The 23,690-nt window shown below is 30.4% G+C and overlaps 1 pseudogene; it reads right to left on the bottom strand.

Annotated features, from left to right (window-relative positions):
- Positions 1-17,310: 17,310 nt before the first annotated feature.
- On the bottom strand, positions 17,311-20,831 carry LOC129314156 (uncharacterized; annotated as a pseudogene).
- Between the last annotated feature and the right edge of the window lie 2,859 nt (positions 20,832-23,690).

A 23,690-nucleotide genomic window follows, 5' to 3' on the forward strand; every position in this document is an offset into this window, starting at 1 on the left:
GTGCATTAGCTGGTTATGCAGCAGAAGAATATTGAGATTAATTTCAATCATCTCTTGAAATTAAATTATATTTTTATAAGCTTCTCCTTTTAATCTAGATTTTTTTTTTTACTTTGACTCTATGCAACTTAATCTCTATATTTTTAACTATTTAAAATATTGACCCTTATTTTTTTTTGAATCAGATCAATTATTATTATTATTTTTTTTGGAATCAATGGCCCTTACATTTTGAAAAATAAAATTATAAGGATTAAAATATTTCTTGAAGATTCACAAACAAAAAAAGAAAGTTATTTCTTGAAGGTTAGGGAAATATTATAGGGATTGATGAGGCTACAATTCTACACTTTTGTTAATGAAATGTTACAAAATAGTAAATCTATGCAGTCATACATACAACACAATTAGAAAGAAAATGTAACCTTAAAAAAATTTATTATTGGTTGTCTCCATGAATTTATATATTGGCAGGAGTAAATTCAAAGAAAAAATACATTATAAAATATTAGTATGTTAGAAAGGAGAGCTTGCCCCTTACTTTGAAAGTCGGTTCTATTCCATGGCACTTAACTTAGCCTTCTGCCAATCAGAATCCTTTGTAGTATCTCTCTCCATGTGATTGACCTCTCCATGAAACAATCAATGTTAGCCTATGCAAAAAAACTAACATGTTAAATGAAAGAGCCTTTTAAACTTATTAATCATGTAAAGTTCCCTAAGATTCATAACATAGAATAACTAATTTAATATTTATTTTATATTAAGACTCCCGATCCCATGAATTAAATTACTCTTCTTTCTTATAAATATGGTTTACCTATTCCCTTTCACATTTTGATCATCTTATTTTTAACATTTTTTTTCCAAATCCATTCCATTCTACCAATCAATCGGGACCTGAGTTCCTTTTACATGGCGGAAAACTGGAGAATCAATATTTTGTATTCTAGATCACCAGATCCCGACAAAACCCCACACCTTCGTTGATCAATTCAGTTACAAACGTACGTGGAGGAGGTACGCTGTACCCTGTCTTCGTGCAGTCTCCTAGATTCAACCAATCAATAACAGAATAATATAATCCACAATAATATTGGAACTTCCTCCATAAACTTTTAATTGGTCAATCATCAGCAGTTGCTGCTACTGGGTCCACATGCATCTTCAAAGTTCGGCTTCATACTAATCGAAACTTTTCCAGTGCTGAAAAATTGATCTGTGAAAGAGGTTTGGTTGGACCAAAGGTGTGGAATCTGACTATGAATTCCGCTAACTGCACATGTTACACGAAATGAGAGTCATATGGAGATATTTTGGGACATTTTGTTGCCTTTTTTACTCTTACCCGTCCACGAAGGCATCATGCTTAATTTTGATTCTTCAATCTACTCGATGGATCGAGCACCCCCAGTAAAAATTTCTTATTATATATTATCTTGTTTCTGCTCTAGTTGACACCACTTGACAACTCGTACGTCAGCAAAAATTGGGCTCTTTCTGTTATATATACTCCCTCCGTTAAAAAATATAAGACATTTTTAACCGAATCTCACCCCTAATAAAGTAGTTACCTGCTTTCAAACTAACACTATCTTTTCATATTTATCCCTATTAAACATCCTACAATAAATATAAAGTCATTCATCAATGGGACACTTTTAAAAAAAAGACAATAATTACACATCAAAAAACTAAAAATGCCTTACATTTTTTAACATCCAACTCCTCAAAAAGTGTCTTACATTTTTTAACGGATGGAGTGTGTATATATATAGGGTTGAGCGAATTTGGATATTTTCTCAATTCTGATTTCTAATCATTAGCAAAAATTTTATAGTTTAGATGAATTAATTATTATAAACCTGTAAACAAAACAAAATGGAAAAAAATATGAGAACTTAGATAAAATTAAATATAAGAAAAAATATGTAACCAAACTTAAACAAGAGGATGATTAAATTATTTAATTATTGAGTTTCAACAAGAATAATTGAATTTTTCATAGATAAAAAAGTGCCCAAATTAAATATGAGAAGTTTATATATTTGACTATCTTCTGGTAATTCGTTTGGAAATTTATACTAACATTAAATTTACAAGTTATTTTAATTTATTATAGAAAATTAAATCTAAAATCAAAAGTATTTAATAATGACTTAGATATTGATTATTTAAGTTAGATATAAGAATATTAACTTCATAAAATTACTATTTTATTCATCCATAAAAAATTTCATGAAATTAGATTCTCTTATTGTTGTTAATAGCAAGGTTCAAACGAGTCATTAAACTAGCTGAGATATGGTTATCACGATTCACTAATGGAACCGTGGTAAAATTGATTGTTAATAAATTGAAACATTTTAATTATATGTTTTGAAATAATAAGATTATAAGTACATTTATGTGCATGAGAATCATCTACAATCTTTTTAAAGGAAATTGAAACTAAAATTTAGGACATTTTATTTTAGAATATAGATAAATAAATTAAAATAAGTATATTAAGTATTTGTCCAAATATTAAGATAAGTTTTATGAAGATTAAAAAATGATCAAATATCTTTTAAAAAAGAAATTTATATTGGAGAGAAAAATCAAAATGTTCTATGTTCTTTCAATATTTTTTAGAGGCTAATTCATATTGAAATTTAAAATATCTTGATCAATAAAGAACATAGATAGATGCCATGAAGAACATATATGAAATATATGTTTGCATATCAATAAAAAAATGTTATAGGGATTAACAAAAAAAATCACCAAATAAGAGAGAAGATAAAAAAAAAAAAAAAAAGAGCTAAATAAGGAGCGAAGGGGTGTGTTGTGCATGCTAAGAAATGAGTTCCGCATGGTGTGTGGAATGAAAGAGGGAAAAGGAATCCAAGCAAGGAGCCAGGAGGCTGCAATAGAGGCTCCTGTGAATGGTCAATAGATCGCAACACATGGAATGTTCAATGCGATTGAAAAGTAAATTTATTAGCATTAGGAGACACAACTTGGTTTTGGGTGGGGTTAAACCAAATTAAAGAAGACTTGTACCCACTACCTAAGTTAATCATAACTAATATAGTTTTAAATATGGTGAATAGATAGATTATTCGATTGAAAAAACTAAAACCAATAAAATGTATATACACTAAGCGGATAAGGAAAAAAAAAAAGACTTGAAAAGATGTCGTATTCTATATTGATATGAAAAGCTTACAATATATAGATAGCCTTAATTAACAATAGCTAATAAATAATTTATAAGGATTAATGAATACAAAATAATCTTTAAATCTCAACAGATAATATATCGTAATACTCCCCCTTAACAAGTTGTATTGCTTGATCTAGCAACTTGTATTCCTCAATCTAAAGAATAAATCTCAATATACCATAACACTCTCCCTCAAACTCAAGATGCCCTTAAATTTATAACAACTTGTATTGCTTAATTTAAAGAATTTATAACAAAGAGGGGCTTCAAAGAGAGCAAATACAAACTTGGGGTTATTCTCATATGCATAAATCATAAATCATCATTGAACAAATATTAAAATGATTCTCAAAGGCCATGAATTGATTAGCAGAAAATTCAGGAGTGGTTCAAGGATGAATCACTAAGCAAATTTGGAATGAATCTCTAGGCAGAAAACTCAGGAGTGATTCTCGGATGAATGAATCACTAGGCTGAAAAACTCAAGAGTGCTTCTCTGAGAAATAAATCAATAGGCAGAAGAATCAGGAGTGATTCTCAGAAGAACAATTTCTAGGCAGAAAACTCAAGAGCAATTCTCAAATAAATGAATCATTAGGCTGAAAAACTCAAGAGTGATTCTCTGAGAAATGAATCAATAGGTAGAGAATCAAGAGTGATTCTCAGAAGAATAATGAACCACTAGGTAGAACACTAAGGGTGGTTCTTAGAGGAATGAATCACTAGGAGGAAAACTCAAGAGTGATTCTCCAAGAAATGAATCATTAGGTGGAAAACTCAAGTGAGTGATTCTTGGATAAATGAATCACTATGGGGAACTTGAAGGAATGAACAATAAAGAGGAACGGAGGGCTAAAATAAAGCTCCAACCCAAATAAACTATAAAAATTTAACCTAGCTTTGATACCATGAAATAAGTTACAAGAGAAGAAAATAAAACTTAAAAAAAGTGCAGTATTCTATTAATATGAAAAGTTTACAATATATAGATAGTCCTAATAATAACTAATAAATATCCTAATAATAATTAATGAATGCAAAATATTACTTAAGTCTCAACAAATAAAAAATATCAACAAAATAAATTTCAATAGATAATATATCGTAACATTCATAAGTGTCATTATATATATATCATTGAAATATTTATCTCATTAGTCACTGTTGGTGTTGTTTTTGTTGTTGCGGGCATACTGAAGGAGTTTTTCTCAAACAATGTTTATACTTATTTACTAAATCAAAGCTGAGTTCCCGGTCCTTTTTCGCAATTTCTCCACATGCAACTTGCAAGTGCTCAAAAATATAAAAACATGAAAAAATCAGATTGAGAAAAATGTAAGAACTGCATGGTGGAAGTAGACCTGATATTGATGCTGATATAAAAGAAACTATAGAAAATATATGATGGAAAAATAATAGAACGACACTTAAGTGGAGCAAAACCCCTTCCATTAGTTACCCATAAACTTTTTTGTTTTTTGCTAGCGTGGCATGTGCATGAGCCCAGCACAGAGAGCTCACTCTTCACTTGTGGTCTAATTTTTGCTGCCTTTTTGCTTCTAATTCCATCTATAAGCATCATTTAGCTCTCAATTAACGTGGTTGCTCATAAAAGGTCACTTAAAACACCAAAAACATCTATGAGATCTTTCACAGATTAAATCAAGGCAAGATTCTTACGAAAATTGCCAATAAGCCTATTACCAAAGCTTGATTGAACAAAAGCCCATCTTCTATATTTGAACTCAAAATATTCACACTTGAACCAAATAGTATATGAAAGTGTAGGAAAATGTGCTAAATTGATATCAATTTCAACAAGTTATCAATATGAGATTCATTCACTCCATTTTTAATACAAAATTACAAAATATCAAAATATTAAAATATTAAATTTGGGTAGTGAAATATTTTGAATAAAGACCTTTTCTTTGAATAAATAATTATAGAGAAGAACCTAAAAACTTTAAGGAACTTAGTCTTTATTAAAAATATAATCAATACATAAAAAATTATAAGTCATCTATAAATTTCTAAAAAACTAAATTGAGATGTTAATATTTAAAAAATAATTTATAAATTTTTTATGAATATTTATAAATAATGATATTTAAATTATTTAATATTTTAATAATATTTATTAAATTTTATTTTAACATAATTTCAGGGTACCCAATGTTCCTGAAAAAAGAGTTTGTTTGCTTTTCAAAAAAAAATGGTTCAGAGAAAAAATGGCCCCCACTTATCAATATAGGATGTCCGGTGCTCATTAAAAAAAGTTTAACGATAAAAATAAATCATAACCTAAAAAAATATTGTTAGCAGAGTCCCTATACTAGTCGTTCACTTTTTCCCCCTTTCTCTTAATTAGCGTAAAGTGGCAATGCGCGTTTTTTTGGCAAATGGGGTTCATGGTAAAGCAAAGGTTGGATGAACATTGACCTTTTCCAACTATAGCGCCAATGCACCATAGTTGTATATATCATTGCTCCATTGATTTTACACTCTAAGTTCTACCCATAATTACTGGTTAACCTTAGCATATTGGTCATCATCCAATTTCCTGCCACCAAGTTTCCATTATTAAGATTAAAATTTCTGGCATTTGATTCGTCTGGGGACTCAACTTGGTGATCTTTTTCGAACCTGCTTCTTGAGGGAAAATGACCACTTCCCGTTTTTAGTGTGGAGCATTTGTTGCACATTAGATTTTAAATTTATTTTTTTTCACCTTTAATTTGTACTTATCAAGGATGAGGTAGGGGTACATGTAATAATATTAAATTATTAATATTGGTCAATGATGTCATCAACTAATAATTTCCTTCAATTGGGTCTTGTTAAGATAGATTTGATCCATAACAAAAAAATCAATATGTCAATCAATATTATAAATACAGTTTTTTTAATAATATTAATATTAATATTGGTCGATGATATTATTGATGCATAAAATAAATTTACAACGTTAGAGGGGTGAGGTAAGAGCAAACGTCCACTTAGTTAATCAAGTGTACCGGTTACTGTTGCAATTTATTCTGTTAACGAATGATGTCAATATGCAATCAAGAACACAACATGATGATTAGCATTAATGAAAAAAAAATCAAGTCTCAACTATCATTGACATATTTTTATTTTTTTTTGGTAAGGACATATTTCAAATTTTGTAAGCATATTTATTGGTTTTCCGCTTTTGTAGTAGTTTTATGGGCTACAAAAGACCCTACCAGCAGTTTGGTTTCAAGAAACAAATAAAAATCCAAGAGTATTCCAAGTGTTGAACTGCCAAAGGAAAGCAATAGTCTTTGTCATTATGAAAGAATTAAATTGATTTTTGGTTAAATTATCTAAACAGAATTAACGAAAAGCATTTAAAGAAAACAAAAGCAATAAATACAATGAAAATACCAACACGGAATATGAGATAAACTCACATTTAATAAATCTTAATTAGTTAGAGATTAAGCTAAAATAGCTATAAATAATTTATGCTACTCCCTCCATTCAAAAATATAAGACATTTTTAATCGAATCTCACCCCCAATAAAGCAGTTACTTACTTTTCAACTAATCCTATCTTTTCATATTTACCCCTATTAAACACCTTACAATAAATATAAAGTCATTATCAATAGGGACACTTTTGGAAAAAAGATAATGATTACACCTCGAAAGACTAAAAATACCTTACATCCTTTTAACATCAAACTCTTCAAAAAATGCCTTACATTTTGAATAAAGAGAGTAATCAATAAGTCTACAACACACACACACACACACACACACACACACACACATACATATAAAGTTTGTAACATCTTAAACATTATGTAGAAATTTCAGCCAAGTTTCTCCTATAATTAGAACCTCCCAAACTTTTTATAGTCAATAAACCTAGCTTTACACCAGCAAATTACATATTAGCAAAATAAAATTAAGACCTAACTACGATATAGGTGGAGCACTAAATTACAATTATGTAATACAATATATATTTACATCAAAAAAAACCAAATGTGCTCCCACTATCTCAAAAAGTAATAGTGCCCCTCAATGATCAAATGGAGGTACAGAATCAGCTATAATATTTGATACCAAAGAAATAAATGACAGATAAAACCATGTAAAAGTAGTAACTAATAAATTTAATTTAACCATGTATACTTTAACTAACAATAAATGACAAAGTTACTCAATAATATAACCGTGGAATTTACCAATAATATTGGAACTTTATAGAATTATCAAAATTGTATTGCTCTTAATTTACATAGATAAATTCAAATAATGATACAACTAATAAATTTTTCTTTTGAAGGATTAATATAGAAACAATAAATTTTAAATACAATCTAAGAGAGCTTTATTAGAACGAATAACGAGTGCGGCTCAAGGCTATGAGAACAAGCATAGGCATAAAGCTTTTGAAACAAGCGCAAGCATGAGGCCTATGAAAACAAACATGAGTACAATGCTCAAGAACAACCATCCTTTCATTCCACATGCGTTGGCTTTTGCATGAGACTAGAACCTTGCTAGCTGGGTGTACCATGGTGTGCCAATGGCTAATGGAAGCATCCATTGTTCTAACTTAGTTCCCCTTAATCTAAAAAAAGCATGCATAGACTAAAACATAAATTTTTAAAAATCATTTCTTTGAAATTATTTTATTCAACTAGAAACTTCTCTTTCCATTTTTTCCACACTCCAGTCATTATTTTAACATTTCTTATAGAAATTATAAAATTAAATAATAAAATTTTTTTGAATAAAATGAGTAATCTATCACATATCACATTCAAAATCTCCTTTACCAACTTACATTTAAAATATAATAAAAGAATTAGACAGTTTCAATAATACGTCAGTTATGATAAAAATAGGAATAGGAAATGAAGATTTCATAAATAATACCTCCAAGATATAAAATGAAAATTTATCAACATTTATTCACTAAATCCCTCACTCAAGCATTTTTACAAACACCTTGAGTGCATCAAAATTTAGTTTACAATAAGCATCTAACAACTTAATCAACTTCAAACATTAACTCTGTTATCACATTCAACTTAATCATCAAAATAAATAATGCACAGTGTCAACTAACCAATACTTAAATTTCCCAAGCAAATCACGACAACAACTAAAAAGAACTATTCTATCATATGTTTTGATGATTACAAAACCAAGAGAAGAGGTGTGTGTTATTTGTACAGATACAAAAGATTCATGGATGAGATAAAACCTTCAAGAGCTTGAAGAATTAAGAAAAGAAGAAGAATTATAGCTTTAAGTTATTTATTTCTCTTAGATTAAATGTGAAAACTATGAGAGCTTAATCACATGTTATCAATTTTAAAGTGAATGCATCATCTTAGGACTTGTCTTAGTCAATTCAAGCTTGGAAGTAATGTCATTTAGACTTGAATTGGATCATAGAGGTTTATTTGTTTCACTAAATGATGTTTCATGCATGATTCAGAATGGTTCCACATGTGATTTATCACTTTAGACACACCGGCCGACATTTCACACCTGAATCAGAAGTAGTCTATGACTGATTTGTCACCTTTGTTTGTGTTATGCTTTGATGAAGCTTTTGTACTCCAATTATTGCAAGACACTTTTGTATTCGCACGTTTGAATTGTCACCTTGTGTTTCATTACATTTTGTGTAGTGACATTTCATACTTGAAAAGGAATGCTTTCATGCCTATTTTGTCACTTAGTCTCTTGAACACATTTAGCCTAAGTGAGTCTTAAACCAATTCAAGCAAGTTTCATTTTATGCACTTGCGCGATTTGTCACGTATAGATCTAAGTCTTTTTAATCATGTAATCCACGCTTAAATGCATATTAGTTCCACACGTGATATGACAAGTTAGTGTGAGCTTATCCATGCGGTTATGCACTCTTTGAATAGGAATCCATTTTTTGAAAGATCCTGGCTTTCGTGCTTTGGTGGGTCTTCAAGATACTTCCATATATTATGGGTAACGTAGGAGACATCTCTATTTCCCCCCCTCAGGGAATCCTTAAAATTACCACTGCTTTCCAAACATGTCGAGCTCTACATATTCTTGTACAGTCAAAGAGGGATCGATTCCATAAAAGATGAGATTAGTAAGTAGAAATTTACTAAAATTCAATCTTTGTTAGATCGTCAAATATTGTACCAAGGGTGTCTTTAGAGTATACCGAATCAATATAGATATCCTATTCATACCAAAAGGGTTATATCCATTGATAAGTTGTGAAGAGTTTAACCATAGATAATCTCTTAACCATCCCATCAAATAGGTAGAAGATTCATTAAACTGTGAAACATTCGAGTCCGTATAGCCCTAATATTCCTACTAATATGTCATGCCCTAAAAATTTAAGGCATGACCGGCACAGAATATGTGTGTAAAACCCATATCCTTTAAGCCTTGAACAAATATACTTTCATCCATGCAAAACTATAAGCATTTTTTTTATTTTTTTTCCTTATAAAATTTTTAATAGAACTTTCATGTAAATAAGACTTCCTGAAATGTATGACAAAGAACAATAATAATCAAATAAAAGGATCTCGCTCCCTACTAACATATATACAATCTTTAAAGAAAGATGAAATCCTACCTACATTATACGTGGAGCAGTTAGAACCAGACCATGAAATTAATATAGGGTTCAAATTTTCATCAAGCAAAACTTGTTTGAAATAATTCTTCCACTCCACTTTAGCAATAAAATGCCTCAAGTACACCTTGATATACAAGTTCAACTTACACTCCTGAGGCCAAAAATATATTTTTCAGTGAATAATGTCCCAACAATAAATAATAGAACATGAATAAAATGAAAAGTTTGAAATAGTTATGTAAGTTAGAGACAATAATTTCTAAAAATTTAATAAACTTCATAAAAAAATGACTTTATAAAATTTCAAATAAAATCTCAAATCATTAAACCATCATAGCAAATGATAATATCATTTGATTTCAAGAAAGCACATAATTGAAATAAATATTTATAAATAAATTACTAAATAAAAACCAATAGAATATAAAATTATCAAATGATTGGATTCATAATTATAGAAACTTATCAGAATAATTAACAAACGTGGACACATAGTCCACAAGAGTAAATAACCCAAACGCGGCTTTTGCCACAAAAATAAATGTGGACATACAGTCCACAAGAGTAAGTAATCAAATATAGCCGAAGCCACGAAACAAACGTGGACACACAGTTCACAGGGTATGCTAACCAAACGCGGCTTGAAGCCAAGAAACAAACGTGAGTATGATGCTCACGAATAACCATCCCTCCGTTCTACGTGCGTTGGCCATTGTACGAGGCTAGCACCCCCTATAAACACCCCACTAGCTGGGTGAACCATGGCGCGCCAAGGGCTAACGGAAATCAGTGTTCTATATAAAGTCCCCTTTTAAAATCATTTTCAAACATGCAAGAAAATCATCACTTTCAAGATACAGTTCTCATTCTCAAAATCAAACTCACATGAATACTTTTAAGCATTAAAACTTACCAGAATCCAATTTCATATCCAATGCTCATGCTTACATTTATTGAATAATCAAAAATTTTTAATGCCAATGAAAAAAATTTTATTAATCCTAAGAGGATATCTCATAAGGGATAAAACATTCATATGCTATGATGAATCGTTTTTCACCACCATCTTAAAACTTAAAAATAAAGAAATTTAATTAACAATATATCCACTAATCAACATAATTATTATTAAAATAATCAAAGTAACAAAATAAATTTTAATAAGAAAAATTAATTGATAAAGTAGTTGGGACGCTATCCACTTACCTTTATTGTGTCCAAGAACCAAAATTCATTTCTCACGACTTCATCCAAGGCTCCCTTCCTCTAAGCACCCTATTCAAGATGATGAACAATTTAATGGCCTTACTCTAGCCAAATAAATTATCTTCCAATATTGATAACACTATAACCAATCTTGGTTTCTTTAATCCTTTCAATACTTTACATGTCTACCTTTCTATGTCTACCTTTCTATTTGACTCTTTGATTAATTTTAATCTGCCTTCCAATTCTTATACTAAATTTTTGATCAAGTGTGTGTGTGTGTAATTTTCATAACTACTTAATTAATCATAGTACAAGCATCACATATAATTTGCCACAATAATCAAGATTTCTCCCAATTTATATGCATTAATCTGTAAACTAAAATTCTAAGTTCTTTCTCTCCAAATCTTAGTCCAAGTTTTCAAATACCAATACTTGAGTTCATCAAGCCTCCCAATTTTTTTTTTTATTCATTCAACACTAATCAATAAAATTCAAAGAAAATTAAATCTAATTTCTTGTTCTACAAGAATTGACAAAATGAAATTATCCACCGACAATTATGCACTTAAATCAAATTTGATCAAATTTCATCTACCCTCCCATCACGCACAGCAGCAACAAGAAGCAGTCACGATTCAGCCAAATAACACACACACGAAATTAGCAAGGGAAAATAGGACCAGAATCACCTACCTCCAATCAAAAAATTAGAAGCCAGATGAGGAAACCATCTGAGCAAAAATAAAGGATGAAAACAACGCACCAACACTTGAACACAGCAGCGACATGAACCCAGAAGAAGCAGGGGAGGCCAACGCATGAGCACAGGAGAGTAGGGGAAGGAAGATGAATGAGAGAGCCGATGATAACACCTACAATAGCACGGACCCTTCTAATCGCAGAAGCGAGAAAATGGTAGAAATGAAGAAGGGAAGGTTTCGGCTTCTCCCTCACTCAGCCACTAGTAACAGGTCGAGGAAGGAGAATGGGAAAGGAGATCCAATAATGACATACGCAAGGGAGGAGAAAAATCGTGACCTGGATCTCTTGCAGCGGCAGACGGAGCTGTCTCTCTCACACACATACGCCGGCGAGGTTCAACGACCATGGAAAAAGGCAGTGAAGGTGGAAGGGAAAGAAGGTTGAGGTGCTCTATCTCTCTCTCTCTCGACAGGTTCTGGAGTATTCTAGCAATAGAGGAGGAGGAAATAAAACCGTGTACTTTTTTTTCTGCTTTGTTTTTGTTTTTTAATATAACAAAGGGGTAAAATGGTAATTTACCAATGGCATAAAGGAAATAAAAATTTCTTTGGCAAACACAGGATTCAAACTAAGGACTACTACAATAAATTGTTTACACAATTACCACTATACCAATATTCTATCTTCTTATATCTTATAAAAGAAAAAAAATTAATAAAAATACAATTAAAATACCTTAATATAAATTTAATATTTTATTTTGTTTCACTAATTTTTTTTTGTTTGGGATATTACATAATACTACTAATGTTTCTATTTACTTATTTACTTTTACTAATACTACTAAATAACTAAATATTAGTAGTAGTCTAATTTCTCTCTTATACTTATAATAGATAATATCTTAACTTAAATAAAATATATTAATATTATTCTATTTATTTTAGTCTGTTTATTAGCCATTTCACGTGTGAGAGGAAGAATATTCCTCATATGATTTGTCTTTCAGAATGGTTTGGGTTTTGTAACCAACCATTTCACACGTGATAGTTAGTTGGTTCCACGCATGATTTGTCATCCAAATTGGCTTTAGCATTTTGCCAGCCAATTCACGCATAAGAGTTTGAGGGAACCATGCCTGTTTTGTCACACAAAATGGTTTGCATCTTTTTATCTTACAAAACACGCATAAGTCATCCTAGGTGTTCATACTTGAATTATCATATATACTTGATTGGAACTTGCTTAGCTCCATTTAACACATGAATCTTCTGGTTGCACACAAGAAATGTCACCAATGGCTACAATTATTGTTCCAATGATCTATACACTGACAAAACTATATTTATGATATAATTCAAGTCTAAAAAGAGAATTCCAATCATCTAAGTGAACTACTCCTTATTTGAACATTCTTAAAAGCTTTCAATTTGTACATCAAAAGTTTTGCATTCATTCATTTATCATTCTTGATAAATTTTATGAAAAATATCTCGTTAGTTTATAAGCTTTCATTATACTCAATCTATTCTTTCCAAAGAGTTTATCTTTGTGAAAATTTTACTTTATAAACAAGTTGAAATTTTGAAAAGAAATTTTTCAAATGATTTGTAACAACTTTCCAGTTGTAGCAAGGTTGGTTAATTAAAACAAAACTAGTCAAGTCTTATAAGTTGTATTGAGATTGCAAGCACCCACTTAAACTTGTGATTATAGCTGAAAATCTCAAGGGTAATCTTGAGGACTGAACGTAGGACAAGATTTGGGCTAAATCAAGATAAATATTGTGTCAAATCTTTCAACTCCTTGCATTTGTCTTCCTCTCTTCAAAGTTTTCTAGAAAAATTAAGTGTCATCCAATTCACCCTCCCTCTTGGATGTTAGCCTTGTCCAACAAGAACAAGGGCAGAATTGTTGACTATACGAGAGAAGAATTTCAGCTTACCACTCTTACTCAAATGGCACCCTTAGGTAAAGAGGAAGGGAAAATGAAAATCAAGCGCGCACACACATGCGCCAACATAGGGTAGAGGAGGACAATAGGAGAGGAGTATTCAGACTTAATCCCCATAGCAACTGGCGATATGGATGGAGAGAAGAGTAGTGGACGAGCACCAGTAGTGAAAGGGGAAGTCGATGGCAGGGTCTAAAGACGCATAGCAAGGAGAGAAGGAAGGAATGATTCAGAAGTTATCTCTCTTTCTCTTACATTGGTCTAGTCTTCAAATAATAGAGAAGAATGAAGAAGAAAAAATCTAAAACAAAGAAAAATTGGGAAAATTACAAGAAATGTCACGAAATTTTTTGTTATAACATAAAAGACAAGGGCACTTTTGTAACTTTTTCATAATTTAAAACAAAATAAAACCAAACCTTTGCTCAATACGATTCAAACTCTAGAACTTTAGATAAGCAACCATCACAAGTTCCACTAAGCTACCAGTCTCTATTTTCTATAAAACTAAAACAATTAAATAAAATATCAATTGGGAGGAAAAAATTATTTAATTTAAAATTTAGGATTATTACACAATGAACGCTAGGGATCAAGATTATCTACTAAGATGCGTCCTCTATTTAGATGTCTATTCTTGTTCAATTATAGCAATAATCGTTATGAAAGTATCCTAATTACCTTTCAGCATATCAAGTGGTATCTAATTAGAGTTGAATTAGCTCTCACTAACCCCAACAAACCTCTAAAAAGATCTTAAAGCTATGATTATAATTGCCATGAATTCCTAAATTATCTCTAATTTAGTTACTTGTGTATATTTCTCTAAGTCTAGGCCCATTCTTCACCTCTTAGTTCATCAAACAGTCCCACAAACATATTATATAGTGGTCAAGTATATAATGAAGATTAAATCAAGAGGAATAAATATAAAAGGATTAAATAAATTCATAAATGATAAATTTATCAGTTCAACAAGAAAATAGAAACAAAAATACAAAAAGTTCATCATAGCCAAGCTACTCCCTATCCTAACTGGGAGCTTAGAAATTGAAAGACATATCTAAAAAAAATCCTAAATAAAGGAACATGAAAATGAAATAAAGATGAAATGGCCGGAGAAGAATAAACTCCCATATCAAAAAGGTCGCTTCTCCGGACTCTCATGTGCCTCTCAACTTAGAACTATGTGATTAGATGATTTCTAGGAGCTGGTCCTCTAAGGCTCCATTTATAAGTATCCATTCCCTTTTAGCCTCAAATTTATCTAAATCACTTCTATATCTTATCTAATTCCCCTTAAAAACTGTCCACCTGGGATCATGCCTAGTTTTTGGCACATCCGTGCATGGGTGGAGAGCGAAGACCGCTTGTTCATTTAGTTGCCCCCAAGCAGTCATGGACATAGAGCCTTGATTCTTCCCAGGTGTTTTATCCTCAAAGAGAGTCATATTCACTGCCGATCACTAACAGAGGGCTACAGCGAATTTCATACAAGAATGCACAGTTTTAATTTTTCTATATGATAAAAGAGTAAAAGTAGGATTTTTCAAAAGAGGCTTCATTTTTTACTTTCTCTGAAGGTCCAGGGGAAATTTTGGAGAGCTTAGGGTGATTTTGGAGCTTGGGAGAAAGACTACTCATCACCATCTACATTTTCATTGAGTTTTCCTTCACTTTTCTCTTTCTTTCTCCTATGTATATGATTTTGACCCATTATTCTGTTGTTTTGAGACTGTGTTTAGCTATATGTGGTTGAACCTTGATGCTTTAGAGTCCTATGAACTCATTTGCTCTAGTTGTATCTTGATTTACTGATTACTTGGTGATTAATAAATGTTTTATATTTTAATTCTAGTTTAGCTTTGTGTTCCTTGATGATTGGCCACCATTAGGTGATAATTTGGAAGAATGCAATGAACTTGAGAATGAAATTTCTATTTAGACTATTGGAATTGAATACTTCGAATTAACTTTAGTTAATTTGCCTCTAGAACAGGAATGTGCCTAAAGACCTAAGTGGTTAGAAGATATTTGAACTTAATGCTCTTAATTTAATTTTGGCAAGGAATTCTTGGGTTAGAATTAAAGAGGATTTTGGATAATTGGAAGATATTCAAGATTAATTATAGTGTCCCAACCCTTAAAACTGAAATTAAAATCAATTTAATCAGTAAGTTGAGTGCAATGGAGCAAATGAGGGTTTAGAATTCTAAGGTGCTTTCCTAATAGTTTATTGACTTTAGATTGCTTCAAAATCTTAGTCGCCTGCTTTACATATTTATTTTTTACTTGAATCATTCATTACTATAATTTGCTAGCTTAACATGAACAAAATTGAAAATTTAATGTCTATTTGCCATTTTACTTAATTCCCTATGGGATCAACCTTGATTACTATTAACTACAATTGTGACTCATACACTTATGGTATCTATTGGTTTTTGCATGCATCAAGGTCCCATTTGCAACTTTCATCCACAAACGGAGCAAGCAATTGGGCATGATTCTTGGGCCTTTGTCGTTTTTAATTAACCAGATTTCTATTATTTTTGCTCCTTTTTCTTTGCAATCAACATAAAATAGACAATTGAGATATTTTATTTCATTTTGTGTATTATTCAGTAGATAAAAGGGCAAAATACATATAAGATTAAGGTAAAATGACCCCTTATCAGTGACCTATATGAGGGATTAAAGGAAGTAATTCAAAATCAAAATGTGAGGAAGAAAGAATGATGGTAACTAAACCTAATTAATGACTTGGAAATTTTGGGCTATTTTAGTCAACACAACAAAGAATGGGATAGTTTGATACTCTCTCTAGTTCTATTTATAAGTCATTTTTGCATGTTTCACTAAAATTAAAGAAAATATTAAACATCATTAATTTTGTTTTAAAATTTAATAAGTTTCCACCTTTATCCATAATAAGGACAAAAGTAGGACCTATTTTTAATAATTTTTTATAACATTTAATAAGGGCAAAAGGGTAAAAATAAATATGAAAAATAGTGAAGTGTTTTATAAATAGGACCCAAATTAATCTTCTCTCTCTGCTCTTTAAATAAGACCAAAGGAATGCCTCTTAAGCATCAAGATCATGCTTAGAAGATAATTTGTTCCATAAATTTCTCGTTAATAGATTTACACATACATACATATGCATACATACATATATATATATATATATATATCAAATTATAGAGCCTCTTCATTTTATTTTCCATTTATATAAAAATGTATACGTGGTCCAAACAAAACAAAAATAATATTCCCCGTGAAAGCATACACCATACGTAATCAAACATAGGACAGAATTATATTATACAACATAATATTATACAATGTCACACCAAACATTACATGTCACATTAAAATTTTATCTGGCCTTATTTCATGAGGCTTTATCCTACAAAATACACCATTAAACTTTATGGGAGAAAATCCTCTTTTCTTTTTTAAATTAAAAGGGTAGGCAATAATAGCTTGTGGTTACAAAGGAGATCGAACATGCCCACAACCTTTCATTTATAGGGAAACTTTCATGTCACTACGCAACAAGCTAGGATTATGCTGATTTGCTAATTGGGCAATCATTAATTAAATTGGACAAAATGGGTTTGGTCCAGGACCACCATAGTAGAAGTTGGCACCCCGATCATCAGAATATCCATTTAGGACAATGTCGTAGCACATGGGTTTGGTAGCATAAGTGGTGAAGTAATTAGGAGTCACCAAATAATTATTTGCATTAACAGTGGAAACGTCCTTGAAAAAGCTAGCCCTCCCAAAACCTGCTCGACCAAAATAACCACTTCCCATTTCTGTTGTCGTGTGTTCCCCATCAGATTTTCCGTTTATCACTTCACCTCCCCACTGTATTTTTGATGCTCTCTCAGATAGAACATCGAGCATAGAGGCTTCCCAGTATCCCACAACTGTATTCTAAAATTGCAGCCACCAGTTTCCACTTCCTTGATCCTGCTCATTAGTATTATTATGTTTATTATCACTATGTGACATCAGATTAAATTTTGGTGGTTTATATTTGACAATTTGTGAAAATACAAAATAATTTGATTTACGAGATTGCATTAGAACATAGTGGAAGGAAATTTGGTAGAGAGAAACCAAACTCACCATTACATAACATAATATGAGTCCCACATCAAGAAACTTTTCAAGTGAAATTGAAGTTATACATTTAGGAGGCTCTCCCAGTCAACAAGATAATCTTTTGAGATAGATTTTTTCTTTAAACTTATGCTTGTAACATTCGTTCTTTTATTGAAAAAACTCATTCCAAAAGACTAGCACTTATTGGAAAAGCACCAATGTTACATGTATAAGTTCAAAAAAGAACTCCTAGAAGAACTTATAAAGCCCATTTTACTTGTGATGTTTTTTGATGTCGGACTCATAACATATATGCCATTATAAGTAATCATTCGTTAAGGTTTAATTAATTAGAAGTCTTGCCTAACCCATACAACAAATAAGCATAAAGAGATAAACACATAATGATAGGCCCAACTTATCCAATTCACGATATCTACATGAATTATTGGGATTTTATATCTTGAAAGTGTTTTTTAAATGGATTTATGTTCTAGCCAAGAAAAAAGGGTACCTTCCAGATAATATAGATAATCCATATTGAGAACCACCATCTACAGAAATTGGTTGAATAGTGCCTCCCATGACTACTGCACTGGAAACTTATATAAAGCCTGGGCATTGTAGATTATAACACCCAGTACGTTCATATGAATCACTCTGTTGGATGCACAAATATATATATATATATATATATATACATGTTAAATTATAACAAAGAAAATGATTTGAAGAAACAAGAAATTAGGTTGGTTCGAAGAAATTCGAACTTACTGTCCAATATGAAAAAAGTCTTGGTTTATCATCCCCGTATAGCATTGGGTGGATCTAGTTAACCATAGAGTTAGATAGAGATACAGCAACATATTTCTGATTAAAGAAATATTGTAATGTAATCATCCGTACATGTGAAAGAAATTATAGAATACCTGCCAACCTGCTTCGATGCTTTCGACATTATCAGTATCATCTTGATTCATGATCCAGATTTGAGAGAGACTAAATTCATTTGATTGTTGAACATTTGTCTTCCAAATGTTTATGAATGCCTTGGCTCCGTAATATTGCTCTCCCCCCACTTCTGCTATGGCATACTACAGGCACCAATGCCCGTCAGAGAAATTAAACAAAAAAAATATATTTAATACGTTGGAAATAAAATTCAACATATGGGCCATACATGAAAATATTTAAAATAAATGGCTATTATTTAATTAAGCCTGAATAACATTATCTATTTAATCTATGCAGGCCTTCCCACTCACTTTTTTTTCCCCAACCCAATTCTATTACATATGGGACTTTTCTTCAATTAAGTCAAGTCAACTCACACATGGCATTTCAACATAGATTTTGCAAATTAAATATAATTTATACTTCCAATATTTATGAAATTGATAATAGTAAGTATGTAAAGTTGAGAATAAAAACTGAACCTAACGGGCCACCTATTTGATCCCCTTTTTATAAAGGTTTGAGGTTGAAAAAAATGAGCCTTGAAGTCCAACCCTGATGGGCTTGGAAAAAAGAGAGATTGAGTAGCCCATTTTTGTTAATAATAAAACATTTTTTAAACTTTTTAAATTGAATTTAAAATTTAAAATATATGTTTATATTTTAAAATAAAAATTTTTATTATTTATTTTTAATTTTTGAACATTATAATTTTTATTTTGAAAAAATGAAATACCATAATTGAAAATTTTATTTTTTAAAAAATTCAAAAAATAAAAAGTAACAATAATAACAGACTTATGGGGCTGGTTTGAGTCCTTAAAGTAAAGGTCAGGCTTCAAAAAATGATCAATTATGGGATAACTAGGTTTATGAGCTTAAACTCATATGTGTTCCACCCACACATTTCTTGGCTCTAACAGTTTGGCAATAACAGTACCTACGTCGTGGCTATCCATAGATGAGGATGATGATCCGGACAGCTTTGGGATGCTACTGTTATCCTTCTTTTCAAATTGTTGGGAAGAGCCTGCCCTCAATATGTCTTCTTTTGTTGTTCTTCTTATAGGAATGGTTCCTTCTGGACAACTTCCATTATGGTGCCACGTTTGAGCAACAGGCTTTGATTCACCTAACCTTCTTATTCCTCCTGGAAGAAATGTTGGCCTCATCTTCATAAGAATAACAAATAATTAGCCTTAGAATTGATCTAGAAAATCCAATAAAGCTAACTTATAAATTAAGACAAATTAATTTTACCTGAATTTTGTGATTTATTAGTTATGGATGATCCAAAGCTGGCTGATTTGAGATGTGCACAGTCGATTATGTCACCATCATGAGTCTGCTTTATATATATAGAAATGGTTAACCCAAACAATAGTAAATTATGATTAGAAAAAAAACCCAGAAATAATTTCTTTTAGTGAAACTCAAAATTCATTTATATATATATATATATATATATATGCATACTTATGTGTGTAAGTATATAGAGTCCAGAACATTAACCACTAATGCTTATTTAAAATGTAATCTCTTTCTTCACTGCCAACGCTACAAATATAGATGAGAAAGAATTAAATGAAATCGAAATTAAAACAGCTGAATAGTGCTGAAGTTGTCTTGAATTAAAATGTTAGTCATTATCTTCATTAAAAAAAAATGTTAGTCATCATCAAAACTAGGCGAAGAAGATGAATTATATATACCAACAGGCATTGGTCTTAGTAAAAGGGGTCATAGTCACTTAGCACAATGTCTCGAATTCAAGTCCATGTAGATGCAGAAATTAAGCCTGACATTGCTAGAATGTGACCCTGTTAAATAGCCATATTAAAAAAAAAGTTATTGTATACCTTAATAGACTTAACAGCTGGTTTATTCAGCTTCTTCAAAAGTTTCGCAACCTCAAGTTCCTTAGCAAATCCACTACCAGTGGTGGCTTTGCTGACTGTCTCTTGTTCTGCCATCGTCATGTAAACAAAAGACAACAAAAAGAAGACAGTACTTACTATCCAAGCCTTCTCATTCCCTAGTTTGTACGCCATTGAAGCCGAGGATATGAAGCAAGCTCCTAAGTGAAAATTTCGACGTGGATATTTAAGACTTGATCAAGCAGAAATTTATAGGATGATTTGTGCTGTTTGGAAATTACTTAATCATCCTTTGGACTCTATTGAATACTTAAAAAATTAATAAATATCTAAAAGTTTAGTTGATGATAGAGTATAATAACATCGCACAATTCATATAGCTGACTTCATCAAGTGAGATAAGACTTAATGTTGTTATTATTGTATTTAAAATTCTCACAAAGGTGTCTATATTGACAACTTAACAAGACAATAAATATATTGTTATGAGTTTTAATTTAGGGAGAATTGCATTCAAGGACTCCCAAAAAATTTATTTGCATACAATCACCATTTTGGGGGGAAAAAACAAGTGTTTGTTACCATTTTAATTCACAACAAATAATTTTGAATTAATCCTTATTTATGAATAATTTTCTTTGAAGATTTTTTGATGTGATTCTTGATTTATATGGGGGAGCTTTACAAGAAAAAGTGAGATTTATAAATTTAAGGGACTCTTTCATCTAATAAAATATTATTTTTAAGTGATATTTTTTTTAATCTTGTACTCGTAATGCCAGCACTCTCCTAATATGGGATTCATAACACATGCGTTGAGGAAAACATTGGAAAACAATTTCTTTCAAATTAACAAGGCAGCTTTCTAGCGGTTCCCCAAATTCCAACGATCAATACGACAATAATGTTGGAAATGGCATGTGCTTTTGGGTCCACAACTTCAAGTTGAGTGATACACTAGACTTAAATACTCCCACTTCTCTTTGTTATAAGACACTTATAAAGAATTTTTTAGTCCATAATATACAAGTTACATGAAGTGTTGTTTATTACCATTTTCTAAATTTATTTTTATTATAAATTTAATTTTATGTCTCATCGTTTACTATGTTCTCCCTCCATTTTTATATATAAGAGAAAAAAATTATATCACATAATTTAAGAAAATTAGTTAACCATAATAATTATATTGAAAATTAAAAAATTAAACTAAAATACCCTATATTAAGCAACATAAGCATGCATTAATTATTTCTCGTTAATATAAATTATGAGGGGTGATTTAGACAATGTATAATAAATTCTTATTGAAATTAGTGATTTTGCTTATATAAAAAAATAAGTGAAAAGTGATAGTTTCTCGTAGAAATAGAAATGAAAGGAGTATCTCTCTTCTTCTGTTCTTTAATAGGGGTTAAGTTGAATTTTTTTTTATTTTAAGACATGTTTAATGAGTTAATTATCATTTATTAATTCTAATAAAATAGTTGAAAGTACTTTATAATAGAGATCGGAGAGAATAAGTCTTTTCTCCATTTTCTAGTGCTAGAAAAATGATTACAGATATTTGATCTGACCGAAGTTGTGGAATCTGACTATGAATTCCGCTAATTTACATGTGTTAAACGAAATGTGACTCATTCATAGATATATGTTGGGATATTTTGTTACCTTTTTCGTTTTTACTGGTCTACCAAGGCATCATGCTTAATTTTGATTCTTAATTTACTCGATCGATCAAGCACAATAAAAATATATTATTATTCTGATTATCTTGTTGCTGCATGACTTGCAACTACTGGCCAACTCTCTTGGTAGGACAAATTATCGGCAATATGCCCCTTCTGTTATATATATTATATATATAGATTGAGTTGTGGAACTATAGTTACTTTCAATTTAAAATTCAACAATGTTATCTCAAATCTGATTTCTTTTTTATTGCATACATGTATCCTCTTATTAAAAGTTTTCATGTTTAATTTCAGATATAGTCAGGCATTAAATATAGTCACATCTACTAGTGGGAATCCAAATCTTAATTTATCATGTTATGAGAAACTGGTCATTTATGCTATATTCAATCCTCATTAGTTCTCAAATTTGATTTCTAATCATTAGATAAATTTAACAATCTAGATGTATTATTTTTTTAGACTAAAAATTAAATGTACTCAACTTCATTCTATTTTATTTTAATTACAAAAATTTTTATTTTATTTTCAAAGCCTATAGAAACTAGAGCCGATGATTCGGGCAGAACGGGCTTATTCGAGTCGAGCTCAATTCAGGCTAAGCTTATTTTGATCAGGCTTAAAGTATCATACCCTTTCTAAAAAGACTATATAGTCAAGCCCGGCACTAACACCTTCGGGCTTCAAGCTTATTCGAGCCGAGTCGAATACTCGAAACTTTTTAAAAATAATTTTTTTATTTTTTGAATCAATTTTAATTTTTAAATAATTTTGTTAAAGTAATAAAATAAAAATAATAAGTTAAAATATACTTTTAGTTCTCTAACTTTTTATAAAGTATCTTCTTAGTCCTTTAACTCTAACTTTGTTAGTTTCAAATAATTACTTTTTGTACTAGTCACTGCTATTTTGAAAAAAAATTAAACTTAATACATCAATATTTAAAAATATTTTATTAATATTTGACAGTTCAATGTAAAAATAATGTTGGGATAAAACTAATATTGTTAGAGTTAAAGAATTAAAAAACACTTTATAAAGTTAAGGGACTAAAAAGAAATATTGTGTAAAGTTAAAGGACTAAATTTATACTTTAACCAAAATAATAACTTATCAACTTTGCATTTAAGTAGCTCTGTTATTGTTTTGTTACATTATGTGTAATTTATTTATGAACGTTTCTTGTACTTGTAAATTAATGTCTTATTTGTTTAAATATTGATCTTATCATGGTCATATATAAATATTTTACATATTTTAATTAAATTATATTATTTTAATTATGATCAAGTTAATCTCAATTCAATTATGGTTAGATCACTAAATTAAAATCATTGAC

The sequence above is a fragment of the Prosopis cineraria genome, unplaced genomic scaffold, assembly GCF_029017545.1.
Source record: "Prosopis cineraria cultivar Desert tree isolate PC_DT_omini unplaced genomic scaffold, ASM2901754v1 PC6, whole genome shotgun sequence".
Classification (NCBI taxonomy): domain Eukaryota; kingdom Viridiplantae; phylum Streptophyta; class Magnoliopsida; order Fabales; family Fabaceae; genus Prosopis; species Prosopis cineraria.